This window comes from Balaenoptera physalus (genome assembly GCF_965194825.1).
Source record: "Balaenoptera physalus genome assembly, chromosome: 1".
In the NCBI taxonomy this organism is placed as follows: Eukaryota; Metazoa; Chordata; class Mammalia; order Artiodactyla; family Balaenopteridae; genus Balaenoptera; species Balaenoptera physalus.
This window is the reverse complement of record NC_138882.1, coordinates 194,788,493-194,804,239: the sequence shown is the minus strand read 5'-3', so window position 1 is coordinate 194,804,239 and position 15,747 is coordinate 194,788,493.

Here is a 15,747-nt window from a genome sequence, read left to right as displayed (position 1 = left end):
GTCCATTGGGGCTGGACGTCCATCTCCAGATGGTCTGAAGGGGACTCCCGGTCGGTAGCCCAGATCGCAGACCCTGTCACCCTGGGGGAGGGGGACACCTTGGGTCAGACAGTCCCACCCGTCGGCCGTGGGCTCCTTGATTTACTCTCTCGGCCCCTTTAACGGCCTCCTTGGGCTGGGGCTGCGAGCCCCTCCTGGCCGTGCTGCCCGAGTGGCTGAGCTTGGGAAAATCTATTACGGCCGAGTCATTAATCTGGGGCTGCCGCCGCGGGCGCTTGCGGGCCTCTATTTAATGGGCTGCTTCCTGAGCTCCGGAGCCGCGCTGCTCGCCTCTCTTGATCAGCTTTGTTTAATTATCAAAATATTTGATGCAGAAAATTGACATTAGTTCTGAAGGTTCTGCCCTCCTCCCCCTGCCTGGCTCCTGGCGACAGGGTGCCTCGACCGCTGTGCCCCTCGCCTCAAAATAGCAAGGGGGCCGGCCAGCCTGTGCTCGCCGGGCGGACGCGGAGCTGCTGCCAGAAGCAGCGTGGGTGTAGGGCCAGGACCCCGCCGGGACCCCGCCCTGGGCACCGGGGCTGCACTCGGCCGCACCCCACCCCCGCCCCCCTGTTTCTCCAGTGCCCCGGGCTGGGGGGCCTCCCACATTCACAGGCAGCCACGGGGAGCGCTGGAGCTGGGACACGGCTTTGCTGGGCCATCGTGGGAAGTCCCTTTCCGCGCTGGAGCTGCCCCCGCACACCGGAGCTGGGGGCCCGCCCATGGCCGCTCCTGACCGTGAACCGCCCAGGGCCCCGAGCCCGCGGCAGATGGCGGCGTGTGTCCTGCCGTCTGGGTGGTTGTCAGCCGGTGGGCAGAGCCCCGTGGGGCCCAGTCGGGCAGGGGCCAGGCCTCCCCAGAGAGCAGAGCCTCTTCCTGAGGAACAGGAAGGTCCTCTCAGCAGGTGCGTGGGGACAAGCCTGGGAACACCGGGCTCATGCACCCTCGGGGCTGCTGTCTCCCCCTTCAGGTCTTGGGCTCCTTCCCTCCACGTGCCCGCCCAGAGCCCAGAGGCTTCAGCCCCTGGGGATGCCACGGCTGTCCTCTTCGCACCTTTCGTTTACATTCCAGCTCATGTGTGCAGTCCTGTGCCCTGTGCACCCACTCACCTGTGCCCCATGTGTGTACCTGTGTGAATCCCATATGTGTGCATACGTGTTTTCTCCTTGTATGTGTGTGTGTGACCACATGTGCATGTATGTGCCTGTGTGTGCCTGCACCTGCCCGGTGTGTGCACGTGTGTCCCAGGTGCATGCACACACGTGTGCCCACACGTGCCCATCACGGGCTAACCCAGGGCAATCAGTGCCAGCCCTGAGGAAGCCCACTCCTTAATTTCTCACTGGCCTCTGATTCCTGGGTTGGGGTCCCTCTGTCCATCTGTGTGAGTCGTTGCTTCCAGAGGTCAACAGCCACTGGACTGGATTTGGCTTCCTGGTCCAAGTGGTCGAGCTTAGGACCCTGCGCTCAGTGCTGGGGGCAGTGAGAGCCTCGGCCGGCTTTGAGCAGAGGCTGGCGTACGAGCATGCCTGGGGAGGAATATTGTTCCAGCTTCGCCAACAGCCGGATCAGCAGACCCAAAACTCATTTATTTGCTCATGGCTCCTCAGTCTTGGCTACAGCGGCCAGCATTTGTCCTCGGATACGGCTTATTTTCAGATGTCAGATAATTTCCAGAACAGAAAGTCGTTTCAAGGTTGAGGAGATACCATTATGGAAAACAAGTGGCGATCAAGCTCAGACGGTGGGCTTCACTTGCGATCCGTGTCCCCCAGTGGGGCACAGGACAAGGGGGGCGTACTCAGGGAGGCAGCGCGGTTACGGCTCAGGCCCACCTGCAGGGAAAGGGCAACAAGGGACACGCGTGACCCTGTGGATAGCAGTCTGGCTCCCAAGCACGGCCCGGCGCCGGGAAGCGCGGGGCGACCAGGGCAGCCGGCCTGGCCCCTCCAGGTAAAGCCGCACAACGCCCGTCATTGCACCAACGTGGCTGCTGGAACGTGAGTCCTTTCAGGAGTCGGGAACGATGTTGTCCTATTCTTTCCCCATCGCCGGCTGGCAGTGCCCACTTTCTGGGTCTCCCGGCGGAAATCACGTGCTTGCCTTCGCCGCTGCTACTTGGAGCCCTGCCACCCGTCGGGATGAGACCAGACGCCATGTCTGCCTGGCCACCTCCACACGGGGGCCCTCCAAGAAGGTGTTTAGCCGGGGGAGCCCTGTTTTCTGGGGAGCGGGGTTCTGGGCTCTGAGTACAGGAGTGAGGAAGACCTTGTCTTCCGTCCCAGGTGGACGTTTTTTTCATCAAAATATTTCCTAGAGTTTTTGCTGACTTCTGCATGAAGGGGTGGGGTGTTTAGGGGAACCCTGATGCCTGCGGGAATTCACAGGGCAGGGACAGGACCGACTTGGGCCACGAGGTTGCACAGGGAGGCCTGGGGCAGCACCTTGAACAACCTTGGGACTAGTTTCCTGGGCTGCCAGAACCAAGTACCACAGACTGGGGGGCCTGACATAAGAGAAATTGATCCTCTCACAGCCTGGAGGTCAGGAGTCTGAAATGAGGGTGTAGCAGGGCTGGGCTCCCTCCAGAGGCTCCGGGGGGATCCTTCCTGCCTCTTCCACATTCTGGGGGCTCCAGGTGTCCCCTGGCTTGTGGCCGCATCCCTCCAGCCTCTGCCTCTGCAGTCACATGGCCGTCTTCTCCCTGTGACTGGCTCCTCTTCTTATAAGGACACCAGCCGTTGGAATAGGGCTCCTCCTGAGTGCAGGATAATTTCATCTTAAAATCCGTAACTAATTGCACCTGTGAGACCCAATTCCAAGTAAGGCCACATTCTGGGGTTTGGGGTGGACGTGGATTTGGGGGATAGTGTTCAACGCACCACACGCGGGAAGCGGTTTCCTTGTTTTCACTGAGGGCCCTGGTGAGGAAGGGCAGTCTGCGTGCTGACCAGCCTGGAGCAACGGCTCTCTCGGCGGAGCAGTGCCAGGCTTGGCCAGTGCTGCCTGCGGAAGGACCAGGGCCCAGGGGGGCTCTCCCCAGAGCCGAGCCATGTGGGACCCGCACGGGGCGGGAGGGCCTTATTCATCCGGACGCCTGCATGCCTAGACGGGGGAGGCTGCAGGTGGGGGTGGGCGGGAGGTGGGGGCCCGGCTCTGTTCACGGTGCATCTATTATTGATTCACGTGAACACACGGAGAGCGTTCTTAAATCTTGGTTGAACCGAGCAGGGGGCGGGGGGTCTCAATGAGCAAACGAATAAATAACCATGGTAACGACTTGCCACTCCCACCCCAGGCTCCGAGGTCTTCGATCTCATTATTCGGGACGCGCTTGGAGGTGGAGGGCAGGTGACTTTGGAAAGGCTCACGGAGCCTCTGCGTTTCCTCTGTGAAGGCGCTCTGCTCTCTGGGCTGGGGTGGGAGGGTCTTTGGATGGGGGCAGCGGGGTAATGGGAGGCTGTGCTTGTCTGTCCCTCGAAGGGATGGCTTCTGTGGCCACCTGGGGGAGGGTGGATGGGCCCCACCACCCCGGCCGCCCGGGCACACAGGGGTTAAGCCTCCTCGTGCATTGGCGCTGGCGCCCCGGGCGATCGTTTTCATATATATTTGTTTGTGGTCAGAAGTCGTCACAGACCAGGGCTGTACGACCTTGACTTTCCCTGACACTTAAAATTATTGCCGCCCCGGGGACTCATTTTCTGTACGGTCACCCGCTGACCCGGCCAAACACCAATCTCAGCTGTCATGCCGCCCACTGGCCCCCCGCTGTCCCTCCCCATCGTCCCACCCTCGACCGAGGAGCCCGCTGCCCCCAGCCCACATCGCCCCCCAAGATCCATCCTTGGAGGCGCTGAGTGCTCTCTGGTCCTGTGTGCCTAGTGTGGGCGCCATCCTCAGCGCCGGGCAGGTCGACTGGGCCCACAGAACCTGACCTAACCCGGACCCCTCCCTCCAACACCTCTGCTGCCCTGGCCAGAAATGACTTTCCTGGTTAATATCACACTGAGGCGAGGCCTTCTGACCAAGGGCTGAGTATGGGGTGAGGGGAGAGGGGGGGGGAGAGGAGGAGGGGGAAAGAGGGGGGAGGGGGGGAGGGAGGGGGAGGGAAGGAGCGGAAACGAGGGGGAAGGAGGGGAGAGGAGGGGGAAGGGGGAGGAGGGACCCGGCACACCTGGTCACCCACAGTCCTGCACTCCCACACGGGTCCAGGTCCATGCCCGGCGTCCACTGGAACATCGCCCTCTGGGGGCAGTGGCCTCCCCTCACCCCCAGTACCCCGGTGCCAGCTCGGGGGTGGAGGGGTAGCGAGGTCAGGGCTGCCTGCCCCGCTCTGGCCTCTGTGGTCCTGGGTCAGCCCCTGGGTGCCCCCAGGCATGGACTCAGAGCACAGGACATTCCCCCCCCGGGGGCTTCAGGAAGCCAGTGAGCAGACCACCTGACCCCACCCTCCCCTGTGTTCTGAACGTTCGAAGCCTGGGCCAGCCCTGTGCTGGGGGCAGGTGGACACCCCCGACGTCCGATCCTCTTTGAGGAGAGGCCGCTGGGGGGTGAGGGGCTCCCCCCAACCCCCTGACCCCCCAGCATGAGTCTCTGACGGGTCCCGTGAAAAGGGCCAGATGTCCTCCAACAAGGACCCAGCGTGAGAGGCCCCCTAATTATTCCACTGACTCACCAGGGGGCCTCCCTCCCGCACCCCCCATTTTCACTGTGGGATCCCAGGGAGAGGTGGTCCCCATGGCCACTGCCCAGGGCTCACAGGTGACCATGGTCGGGGCAGGGCGTGACCCACTCTGGGAGGCCGGGCTCCAAATGCTCCCCCTCTGGCCACTCTTCCTCCCTCTGTGACATTTCTTTTTCTTTTTCTTTTTAAATATAAGCCTCTATAGATACACATCTTTATTTTATTTTTATTATTGTTTTTGGCTGCGTTGGGTCTTCGTTGTTGCACGCGGGCTTTCTCTAGTTGTGGTGAGCGGGGGCTACTCTTCCTTGCGGTGCATGGGCTTCTCATTGTGGTGGCTTCTCTTGTTGCAGAGCACAGGCTCTAGGCAGCCAGGCTCAGTAGTTATGGCTTGCGGGTCCTAGAGCGCAGGCTCAGTAGTTGTGGCTCACGGGCTTAGTTGCTCCGCGGCATGTGGGATCTTCCCGGACCAGGGCTCGAACCCGTGTCCCCTGCATTGGCAGGCGGATTATTAACCACTGTGCCACCAGGGAAGTCCTTTGTGACATTTCTTTACCCAAAATGCCTTATTTCTCACCTGAGGTCATGACCCCTGCTGGTGACCTTGGAGTGGACCCTGAGCCTACCTGCCCCCCACCCCCAGTGCCCCTGGCCCATCTCCTCCATGGTCCTGTGAGCCCCCCAAGCCCCATATCCCAGGGTGAACTTATGCCTGCCCCAAACACCCCTCAAGACCTTCCTAAACTCTTGGTGGCCCCCAAACCCTGGAGCCCAGGCCCTGTTGCTGAGCTCTGACGTCCCCTCTGCTGCTCGCCCACTGTCCAGATGTCTCCTCCCCAGACCACTGCCACCCTGTCCTGTGGAATCCCCTCCCTCCCTGACCCTGGCCAGACCACTCAGGTGGCCACAGAAACTGGCAGGGCCCATGGGGATGCCCGGCTGCAGCCTCAGCTGGGCTCCTGGGGTCTCTGGGGGAGGAGCCCAGCCCCCTCTTAATTAAGCCTCGTTCCCACCACGTCTCAGGGGCCTCGTGGCCCAGCCTGGCGGATGACCCTTGGTCCTCTGTGTCCCCACAGTGCTCCCAGGCACAGTCCCGCCCTCCTGGCACCGCTGGCTCTGACCAGCCTGCACACCTGTTCACACGCCGCCCCAGAGCCTCCAGCACCCCCTGCTCTGCCCACATTGCCTCAAGAGTGGGACTGGCCTGTGCACTCGCTGCTCTGCCCCTTTCCTCACCACCCCACCCCATGCGCTTGTCAGCATGCATACGTTGGGGGCCCCCGGGTGCGTGGGGCTGCAGCAGGCACGGACACTGTGTGCCCATGTTCAAGCCCACCCTGCAGCGAAGGGCCACACGGTGTGCGAAGGAGGGTCTGGGGCACATCGTGGGGGCCCCCAGGCTCCAGAAACGAGGGGCATCTAGGTGGACCTTGCGGGAGGGGCAGCCCTTTGCGAGGGGCAGCCGGAGGACAGGTGTCCCGAGGGCGGGATGGCGGGGGGCAGGCCCGGGAGGACGGGATGGGGGAGGGCAGCCTGGCCTGTGGGTGGCCCAGCAGGGTGGACCGTGCCCTCCAGGTAGTTTCTCAGCAGAGCGTGTGGGCTGGGCTGGTATCTGATGACAGGCTTGGTCGGGGGGGGGGGGTGAGCAGAGGCAGCCGGTGCCCCCGGGAGGGCAGCAGGTACGGAGCTCTGGGACTCCTGGTGGAAGGGTGCCTGTTCAGTTTCTGCACCTGGCGTTCACCGGCAGGACCCACCCTGGCCTTGTCTTTGTGCATCAGTCACCTGTGCTGGGTAACAGAGCACTGCACACTGAGTGGCTTGAAAGAACACACATTGAGCACCTCGGTTTCCAAAGGTCAGAAGTCCAGCACGGCCTGGCTGGGTCCTCTGCTCGGGGTCTCTCCAGGCTGCACCCATGGTGTCGGCCGGGTTGCACTCTCATCTGTGGGCTCGACTCGGGGAGGAGCTGCTTCCTGCTTATTGCAAGCGCTGGCGGCATTCGTTTCCTTGTGGTTATAGGACGAAGGGTCCTGTCTTCCTGCTGGCTGGAGACTGGGGGCCACTCCAAGTTCCTAGAGGCCACCAAAAGCCCCAGCCCGTGGGGGTCTCTCCTGGCAGCTCACGTCTCCAAGGCCAGCAGGACTAAGTCACTCCGGGTGGCTGAGATGAGTCTTTCTTACCTAATGCCACCTACTCAAGGGAATGGCTCCTGGCACCTTTGCCGTATTCTACTGGCCAGAAGCCAGTCACAAGTTCTGCTTGCCCTCAAGAGGAGGACTCACGCAAGGGTGTAACTTAGGGTGTGTCAGGCACCCCCAGCAGCACCCCAGATGCCAGACGTGGGTAAACACCACCACTGCCAGAGCTGCATTCTGGGGAGCATGACCGGAGGGTCCAGGATGGAGGTGGGGCTGGACACAGAGGGGAGGGGTGTGGAGGAGGGAGGACGGCGCCCAGGCTCCCGCATCTCTCCCCAGCAGACGCCACCTCCCCTGAGGGCAGGGAGGGGGTCCTCTGTGTCTCCAGCACCCAGGACACAGCAGGGGTGTCATCAATGCCAAGTGGGGACGGCGCTGGGGGTCGTTCCAGGGGGGATGGCCTTGGCGTCCTGAGGTACAGTCTCCATGCGGCCAGCAGCATGTCAGGGACCCCACCTGCAGGGAGAGGCCGTCACTGTGAGGTCTCCAGAGCTTGCGCCATGACCGGAACCTTACCTTGGCTGCTGCACTTTGAGGCAGGACGGGAGGTGGTCTGGGGGCCCGGCCACCCCCCAAGTCAAGGGCAGGGCTTCCTGCTTGGCCTCCTCAGCTTCACTCTCTCTCTCCAGCCCCCAGGCTCCTTCCTGGGGTGGCAGCAGGTGCAGGTGGAGTGTCGTTTCCAGTCAGGGGTCAGGCCACATCGGGGGTCTTAGGGGGCTGCCGGGTTCAGGGTCCTGAGGGCTCCTCGGGGGAAAGTGTCTTTTTAGGCAGCCTTAGGGGCCTGCGTGGGCAGGTGGTAGCATGGGCTGTGCTGGGATGGTGGAGTGGGGAGACTCCTCCATGGGCCCCCGAGTCAGGCACACAGTGGGGGACCCCCTTCCTGTCACCCGTCCCTGGCCTGAGGACAGCGTTGGGGGGACCACCCTGGCTGGGTGTGGACGGTGCTGGCTGCAGCCCTGACATTGGACCCAGCAGGTACCCGGCGCTCAGGGGAGGCAGTCAGGGCTCAGGTGGGCTGCTGGCCCTGGATGCTCGGGCCACACCTGTGGGTGGGCTTTGAGGCCGAGCCCGAGGGAGTCTCTGAGTGTGGACGGATGAGGCACAAGTCTGGGCCCTGGGGACCCCACACAAAGAGGCGGGGGGCTGAGAACAGAGGAAGGGACCTAGAAGGGGCGGCCAGGCCAAGGAGAGTGGGGGTGGGATCCTGTAGCCATAGGCCCCGGGGGCCAAGCTGCAGGCAGTCATAGCCTATGTCAGAGGCCACCACGGGGCTGCCAGGGGAGGATGGAGAAACAGAGGAGGGATTGGTGGGTGAAGGCTCCCCACCGACCCTGCCAGAGCTGTTCTGGGCTGGGTGGTTCTGAAGGCCTGGCTGGGAGCTGAAAGGGGGAGGAGGGTGGGGCTGGGGGCCGTGGGCCCTGGTGTGAGGAGTCTTGCTGTAGGGGGAGCGGATCTTCTCATCGTCACCTCTCCCTGATAGTGGTGCTGACAGTCCCGGAGGGACAGTCCTGTGTGGGGTGGGGAGAGGGGGGACCCTGCCACCAGCAGCCTCGACCAGGGGCCACCCAAGGCTCTCGCCCCAGAACAAGGGAGTGGGGGAGCAAGGGGAGGTGGGGTTCCTTTCAACAAGACCTCAGAGAGCTCCAAGGGGAGTCGGAGGGGCGTGTCCAGATGCCGGGCCACCCCTCCTTGGGCTGCGCCCTCCATGGGAACATGGGGGTCTCTGTGGAGGCAGCTCCCCAGAGAGGTCTGCAGGGGTTTCTGGCTCGCTGTGGAGACTTCACCGGCAGACGGGCCCAGGCATTTCCCCACTGACCCATCTCAGAGCCTGTTTTCATTTCTACTTAAAGTTTCATGGTGGGAGCCCCGGGCCCGTCCCCGCTATGCTAACAGACAACGTATAGTCCATTAGCACGTCAGTGTGAGGCTGGCCGGCAGGTCATGAGCCCAGCGGGTGTCCTAGGCCGCCCATGATACCTCACTGCCCTGTTTGGCCGGGGGCCACGGTGCTACAGTCCCTGGACTCCAGATGCACCCTCAGGAGGAGGTCTGCGTGTGCACCTGGACCTGGAAGGGAGAGGACTGGCCCCACCTGGGCGACTGCTGGGATGGGCCTTGTCCTGGAAGCCAGCTCGGTTCATCTCCCACACAGGCCTCCCTGCCTCGTGACTGACAGCCACTCAGCCTCTGAGCCTCCACAGGCTTTAGCAGCACCTGCCCCACAGGCGGGCTGTGAGAAGGATGTCAGAAGGTCCACATCCAGCCTCAGTCCAGCCCAAACATGAGGAGGGGAGAATAAATGCTGATGTTTTCACTGCATGTGGAACCCCTAGTGTTCCACGGAACACAGTTTGGGAAGCACTGTTCACACGTGTGATTCCCTGCAAAGTGGAGAGGAGATGGCCTCCCCGATGGGCAGGCTTGGAGCTATAGGGACACAGGGCCATCAATGGCAGTAGGGTCTGGCAGGGCCGGCCCCTCTCTGGCATCTGAGGATTTCCCTGCAGAGCAGGTTAAGAGCCGTCGCTTTCCTGCAGTGTGGATGGTTTCCGGAGACAGACTGGGAGCCTCTTCTGCCTCATGTGAGTCCTGAGCATGGGCACAGCTCTGGGCAGTGGGCAGCGGGTGCCCTGGGTGAGGGGCTGGTCTGTGGGAAGGGTCCAGTGCTCTCCTATAACCAGGGGCATCCTGTGGGCATCAGCTTTGTTGTGGATGGTGGCTTGGGACCCCAGCGGGGTCTTTAGTCTAGGGCAGAGATCCCACTCCAGGTCGGCCTGACACCATCGAGAAGCAACTGCTCTTCTGCTGGCCCTGGAAATCCACCTGCGCCCATCCGCTCCAGCTGCGGTGCCCGGGATCGGCCATGGGTACCCTTAGCTCCCCCTTAGGTGAGAGCATCCATCCTTGACGTTTCCATTCCCACTAAACGAGTTCTGCTCTGTTTCTGGGGGTCCTGGGATTAAAACCCCCACTCTCAATCTGCGATGCGGCACTGACAGGATGTCCCCCACGTGACCGGCACCTTCCAGGACGCGTGGCGTGGAGTTAATGCACTTGGTGCTGGCCAGACCCGTGGCCGAGGCTGAGGGTGGACTTGGGGAGGGACTGGGGGGATGAGATCTGTGCCCCCAGCAGCTCCTGGTCCGCAGAGGAGGCTCTGCGGAGTGGGTGGGCGGCGGGGGAAGCTGGGCAGGGGGGCCCGGGGTCAGGCCACGGGCACAGCTTGGAGGGCAGGGTGTCTGGGGGCTCTCAGGCCTTGGGGTGTCTCTGGAGAGAACCAGCCACCGTGCTGCCCGTCAGGCGTTTGTCCAGCAAGGCCGGGCTGCTGTGGAGGACAAGCAAGCTCTTCAGCGAACCTGGGGTCCGTGTCCTCCCCACCCCCCCCTTCCAGATGTTCTGGCCGGGGCGGGGCGGGGTGGGATGCAAGGAAATAAAATGCAGGATGCCCAGGTACGCCTGGATTTCAGGTACGCCTGGATTTCAGGTACACGTGAGTCATTTTGGGTGTGAGGACGCCCCCAGGGCTGCACGGGACATACTTGTACTAAAGACAATGTCTTGTTTACCTGACAGCTCTAGTTGGGACGTTGCCCTCGGGCCACTGTAATCCTGGGCCAGCTGCCGGCATCCTCGCAGGGTCCCCGTGGGAGCTGGGCTGGCGCGAGAGGCCCTCCCTTGGCAGCCGTGTGGCCGGGACCCCTGAGGAGGCCCTGCTCCCCTCTCCTGGAGGGGTCACATGCAAGGTCCCGCACGTTCCCCCACGCGGGGGCTGGCGGTACAGGAGGCCTGCCGAGGGGGTCCAGGTGAGGGCGCCCCGTGGGTGGAAGGGCCATCTGCAGTGGCTGCAGGGCCGGAGGCCAGGGCGGCTGAGCCTTCTCAGAGGGCTCAGAACCGCACTATCGGCTCCTGACCCTGCTCGGCCCCTGCCTGCCGCCTCATGCAAGTGGCTGGGTCCCCACAGGCCTGGGACTTCAGTGGGGGGCCCTCACCCCCTTCCATGGCTTGGAGCCACAGCAGGGAGGCCAGGATTGGGCCGTGCGGGGGACACCAACCCGTCGAGGTCCGTGTGGTGCATGTCGGCCTGTCTGGGGGACCTGTGGGCTGGCCTGGGCCGTGCCCCCTGGGCCACCAGCTGCCCGGCTGAGAGGCCAAGCGTGGGCAGGGCAGGGCAGGGGGCAGCCCACCCACCAGCCGGCCCAGCGGGGCCTCAGTGCAGGCGCCACGAAAACGCCTCGGCTGCTGCTGCGGGGACCAGAGCAGAGCTGGGTTCCTGAAGCCCTTGCAGTTGATCCGTGGAGGCCGGAACGTCTCCGAGAAAGAAATATGGAAGCAATTACTCTGAGAGCCGTCGTTTGGGTAATTCCCAAAGAGACACCAGGGCCGGTCCTTTCGAAGCCTGGTGCACGGCGCCCTAATGAAGCAATTAAGGCAAGGATCCTCCGACTTTGATCTCGATGGGGTAATTTTTACAAAAACATCACGGAGTGATAGATACCCATAACTCGGGGTCCTTAATTGTACTTAATTTGTTTGGAATACGAATGTGCATTTAATTAAACCCCAGCTCGGCCTGCATGCTTCAAGCAGGGCTGTCAAGGAAAATTAAGACCCAGTTTGCTTTCAAAGTTACTGGTTTTTATCAGGCAAGGACAGGGGTCTTCGAACAGAAGGTTAGAGATAATTAGGCCGAGAGCTACAGCCCAGGAAAGCAGAGAGAAGGCACTGCTGCCAGGAGGGGGTGGGGAGGAGGGGGAGACCCTGGCCTGGTGGGCGGGCAGGCCCTGCCCCCTCCAGACCTGGAGCTCTGGCGGTCAGGGCTCGGCTGGAGGTGGGACTGCGTCCACAGCCGGGGTCGGCCCAAGGCAAGGCGTGCAGGGCGTCCCCTTCACGCGCCATCACTGGAGCATGGCTCTGGGAGGCCTGGGACGGCCTGGCCGCCCCTCGGATCAGGTGGGGAGGCTGAGACTTGGAGTGAGAGCCCGACATCTCCCAAGGCCACACGGGGTCTGCTGGCACAGAACGGGGGTGCCGGCTCCCACTTCCCCATCCAGCCTCTCTCTGGCATGCTGTCCTTCTGTGCCGCTCCCTGGGGTGTCCTCCTGCCTGGCCTTGCGTGAGCGGCCCTGCCAGTGGGGACTTTCTGGGGAAGGTGTTGTGGGAGGATTCTGAGCTCGGGTGGCTCTGGCCACCGAACTTCCACGTTGTCCCTGGGCCGGGGTGCAGACGAGAGAGGCGCGAACGTGCAGCCTGGTCCACACCCATCACGCGTCGGGGCCTGGACACGCGGAGGTTTGCACGGGGTCCTGGAGGGAGACGTCTCTGCTCTGTTCAGAGACCCCCAGGCCTGCTGTCCATGGAGCAGAGAGCCAGATCCATGTTGGGGGTGGGGAAGGGGGGGGAGAGAGGATCTCTTCTCGCTTTCCGATTCTGAGCGCCACGGCATGCAGACACGCAGCAACCCACACGCCCACACACGCACTCATGAGATGCGTGCACACGCACAGATGAGCACAGAGCTGACAAATGCACAGAAGCGCCCCCCAGATGCTCACACATGTACGTGCACACTCACACACGCACACACGCGCACACGACACATGCACACACGCACACACGACACCTGGGGGGCCACAGGGTCTCTGAGGCCTTCCAGTCTGCTGGCCTTGAGGACTCTCTTCGGCCGCCCCACCGTCCAGGCCTCTCATGAGGACAAGGGGCTGAGTTTGTCAAGGACCTGAGAAGGGCCCCCACCCTCTGACCCGACTCACTTCCTAGCAGACCCTCTGGAGTGTGAATCCACGCGCTGGGGTCATGGGGGGCGGTGCCCGGCTGGGCGGCTGTGGCCTAGCTCTGCTCTGACTTTCCCACCCTCAGCGTGAGGACCCCCGGGCCTGTGGTCCCCAGGGTCCTGGTGGTCTGCAGCCCAGGATGGGGCTTCCGATGGTGCCCAGGGCAGCTCTGGCCCCCGCCCTGTCCCACCATCCCTGGACCTGCGTGGACAGTTCCAATCCCAGGGGGCCATGGCCGGGTCCACACCGCTAGCACCAGCACTAGCGCCCGCATCCTCGGCTGGCGCTGCCCGGCGCATGTCCTGGTTAGCCCGGAGACCACTCTCTCCAGAACCCTGTTCCCTTGTCTTCGAGGTGCGGCGCGTCTTGGCTCAGTGACATCCCTGTGAATAGCTACGGTCGTGGTCTTGCTGGTAACTCTCCCTTCAGGGGTCGAGAAGTTAAGGAACTTCCTCAAAAGATCCAGCTGGTGACGGGGGGAGAGGGGCTCAAACTCGGGGTCCTGGGGTGTCCGCTCTGCTGTTTGCACTGGGTCACTGCCTCAGTGGGAAGGGGCTCTGTGTGGGAGCCCTTGGACAGCCTGGCCCTCCCCAGGCCCCGGGGAGTTCGCCCCGATTTGCTGGAGGACAGGAGGCCTGGCCCAGTGTGCATGTTCTCATGGAGGCCCCCGGTTCCAGGTGCTGTGGCCGTGTCCCCGCGAGACCCCCCCAGAGCCCTCACCTCTCGAGCGGACCTGCCTGCTGTCGGGGCACCTGTCGGGGCACCTGTCGGGGCACCTGTTGGGGCACCTGTCGGGCAGGTGGGAGGGTCCAGCCGGCAGTGAGCCCAGGGAGGTAAAGCCAGCGCTGGGTGACCTGCAGACATGCAGCAAACCCTGGGCATTGAGAGGCCTCCAGCACTGGTAGGGCGCTGTGTGTGGCGTGTCCCGGGGCCGCGTCACACGGCAGGGGGCCCTCTCTCCCCGCCCGAAGTCTGGAGGCCCGAGATCCAGGTGCCGCAGAGCTGGTTCCTGCCGAGTCCCCTATGAGGAAGACTTGCCCCAGGCCTCTCGCCTAGACTCTGGTGGTTTGCTGGTTACCCTCGCGGTTCCTTGGCTTATAGACGCATCACCCCAGCTCTGCTCTGTCCTCACACGGTATCTCCCTGTGCATGTCTGTGTCCAAAATCCCCTTTTCCGAAGGACACCAGTCCTATGGGATTAGGGGCCACCCTACTCCAGTAGGACCTCATCTTAACTAATTACATCTGCCAAGACCCTAATCCCCAATAAGGTCACATTCTGAGGTCCTGGAGGTTAGGACTTCAGCGCGTGGATCTGGGGGACACGGTTCAGCCCGTCACAATGGTCCTCAAGGGCTGCTGGGAGGCTTACGTGAGCTGGTGCATTTCGGGGGGGTCACACGGAAAGCGACATCAGGGTTGGTTATGAATGGTTCCCCTCCCGCCGGCATTATCAGAGCTCCTGACTGCGACGTTGAGGAACATGGCTTCCGCCGGCCGGGCATCTGGCACAGCCTGTCTGTGCAACCACGAGGTCCCCACACGCCGAGCCGGGAGGTCTGCTCAAAAGCCAGGGTCCAGCCAGCAGCACAGAACGCGGGGATTTAATGGAGGCGTTGGTTCAGGGGCACTGGGAAGGCCCAAGGGGGTCATGCGTGTGACCCAGGGACAGGACCTGCAGGGAGACAGGCGTGAGTCTTCAGGACCCAGGAGCTGGGAGAGGAGCCCATGGGCCTGGGGGCGTCTGTCTTCTGAGCAGGGGCCTCTCCAGCGGCTGCTGGTGCCCCTGTGAGGCGCTACGGGCTGGTTCTGCCCAAAGAAGCTGGCGGCCAGAATCAACTGTGGCCCACGGGACCAGGGGCCAGTGTCTGGGATGAAAGTAACAGGAGCGACGTATAAATATCCTCTCCGCCAGCACCTACCTCCCCACCGCCCTCCAGGGCCCCAGTTGGCAGAGCCTCGCAGGAAGCCAGCTGGCCAGGGGGACGTCATCGGCGGGGTCCTTACCCAGCAGCCCAGCGTGTCGAAGGGCAGCCTGGGAGCCCAGGGACAACAGGTCACACGGCCAGCGCTGGCCTCCCTTTGGCTACTCCCCACGTACGCACCCTTCTTACATAGATGTACGTCCAGCCCTGGCCAACGACGGCACCCTGTGAGTGCTTCTGCCTAACGAGATGCAATTACCCGTCAGAAAAACAAAGACCCTTTCACCTCCTTTTGTTAAAGGGGCGACAAAAATCCCAGCATCCTGATACCCATTTCCTAGTGACAGTGGTGGCGTTCATCTCTGGCAAGGTTAGTTTCTCTCTTAGTTCAGTTGTGATGTCATATGTTTTGCATGTTTTTGAATAAATGTTTGTATGTGAACATTTTGGAGTCATAGAATAGCTTGTCAAGTTAACCACTGCCAACCGTATATTAATCAAGTAACAATGGGAAATGAAGAGTGCCGGAGAAGGGAACCAGGACACGCATGCGCACACGCACTCGCCTGTGTGAGAAGGCACGCGGATGTGATGGGGCTGTAGTCTGGATTCCACATGCGATCCCGAGGCACAGCCCACATTTACCATCTCAGCTCGATCTGTCTCCTTTGCTCACCTGGCATCTCAGCTGGCCGGGCTTCTCTCCGGGTGGGGTGACTCAGTCTAACCTTGTTAAAGGGTCTGAATCCTCGGGCATCCTGCTTTTCCCTTTTTCGGTTGCTGTGCTTCTCCACTGACTTTCACACTGGGGAGGGCCCTGGGGCCCAGTCTTCCTCCTCCAATGTCCCCTTTGGATGTGGCATCAACAGCCCCCGGCGGCACACGCACTGTCACTGGGCCAGTTGGTTCAGGGATGGGCAGGGCCCCAAAGGCCAGCTGCCAGTCTCAACTTCTATTCCGTGGAACCACTGTTATGTCAACTGGAGGAAGCATCCCTCTCGGGAATCAGGGCATCTGAACCAGCAGAGTCCAAGGCCGCAGGGTCGGGAAGCAAAGGTCTTGGGTTAGTAGGTGTGAGTGAGAGGCACCACTTCTTCTGCCCCTGGCTTCTT